Here is a 2,284-nt window from a genome sequence, read left to right on the forward strand (position 1 = left end):
ATATGACAAATAATCATATTTTGTGTGCACATAACATGAGTTTCTGTAATTTAATCCCCAATCAATGATATAAGCATGTTTTTATTAAAAGCATATACTATATTAAAAGAATACGAGTTCTTTCTTGTAATACACCGTAATATATCATTTACTATCCCTTATTATATTATAAGTAATCGAGAACTTTTAGTTCCTAAAGAAGAATAAACAAAAATGAACTAAAACATAATCAAATACGAATATCCATGAAGATTTCAGATAATATTTCAATTGGAGATATCTCCACTCCCTCTTTCTCTCGGTTAACATGTGCATGATTCTTGCATCTCATCTCTAGTAGGAGAACTTTGACTAAAGAGAAATCATCATACACCTTGCAAGAAGAAATTAAATTTAAAAGTGTTAAATTGAATTACAGCCGATTTGAACCCGCGACCCTACGATTTCTAACGTAGTGCCTATAACACCTCGGCTATTCTTTCACTTCTTCCTATATATCATAACTTGAGTGTTATAGCATGAAATGGTGGTCAGAGGGAGAAAGAATAGAAACAAAAGTTTGATAAAAATAAATAAATAAACACAGAAAATTTCGGTTTGCCGAATGAAGGCTTAAGTAGCCAAGTCTCGGTTAGGACAACCCTTTTGAAGAAACTTTGAGTGTGACACAGTATTTCTTTTCTACCATAGAATCTTTTGTGTCTTGGTAGGTATTAAATTAATTACGCTGAAATCTAAAAGGAGCGTCTTGAGTGGTAAAATAATATATTATTATCTGTCAAAAAGATTTTTGTCGCTAGTCTACATTGTTTAACAATTCTTGGAATCGATGTTATGAACAATCAGTCCATACAGTACACATCCATTTCGTAATTTAATTATGTTTAAGAAAGCTTTACAAATAGCAAATATGAATAAAATAGATATTTACATTTATTTTACTGTTGCAGTTTACACAACAAGCTGTAAAAAGATTAAAAAAAGAAATCAGAACAAATCTTCATAGCTTAGCCCTTAACATTAATACAAGAAAAGTATTACAACTTACAACTAGATATTACCTTTGTTACGGAAACTTCTGTTGTGTATTGTTGGGTGAGTGGATATCGTACTTGACACTGAAATATTCATTAGATGTGTTGGTTTGGAATCTCCGCCACACCAGGTTTATGATTTTTTCTAATGCTTGTTAAAAAAAAGAACCATAAATAGCAGGCGACACTTCAATCATTTCCATTTGGAGCTGACCACGTGATTCTTGTGTTTTAATATTACGTCGAACAAACATTTGTCTAATGGCGGGCATAAGTCCTTGGCCAGGTAATGGCAACTCCTTTGAAACCACATCTGATTGTTTGTATCTTCAATTTGTCATATCTGAAGTTTGGTGTGGAGAAAAAGCAAAATTGATAACCAAAGTTAAGAACAAATCAAGTTGTTAATGTAAGCTATGCCAAAGATTTTTTACTTATATCATCATACAATAAATACGAAAGACGTTTTGAATCGAATAAAATCACGTAAAACTTAGTAAGCAGAGGCAAGGAAACTTAATGTAAACACATTAAGGACGAATTTTTTTATCGTGTATTGATCGCGATTCAGTGGTCAAGGCGCTCTGCCAGTAATTTGAATATCCTCGAATCGGATCCGCGAAGGGCAAGTATTTTTTTTTTTTACTTTAAAAATTTTGGTGGCGATTGATCGGCGATAAATTACGTTTTATTATCTTTAGATATTTGAATACTGGGATGTTTCAATACTTGAACTATCAAATATTCACTAATAATAAGAGCAATAATAATAAACTAATAATAATAATTATTATTATTTCGTAGATTACAAGCTAGGAGCTTAATATCGCTGAGGTCATACCATTACAAGCAGAAACGTGACATTTGGCAAGAATATTGCGGTTTTGTTTAGTGTTGCTCACGGGAAGAGGAATTTCTCATCTTTACTAAAACAAAACAAACAAAATCGACACGAGAGTTAAGATTTTACATTTTACATTTCACCAAAATCCTAAATTGTATTTTGGGAACGCCAGTAAGCGGCAGCTTAATCAAAAATGTGACAGAATTAATGCTCTGATGCTCCTTCCATGTGCCAGTGACTGATATTTGACTATATTCCAACTTCTAAAACTCGCATACAAAATTACCGTAAATATCCTTAGTAGAGACTATTCGAAGGTATTTCCTTTTGATCAACTAATATGAAATTTGGTGTTATTGTAGTAGAAAGGTATGTGTATTTAAAATATGTGATGTTATTTTGATAA

Source organism: Thermobia domestica, chromosome 10 (genome assembly GCF_964235325.1).
Source record: "Thermobia domestica chromosome 10, izTheDome1.hap1.1, whole genome shotgun sequence".
NCBI lineage: Eukaryota > Metazoa > Arthropoda > Insecta > Zygentoma > Lepismatidae > Thermobia > Thermobia domestica.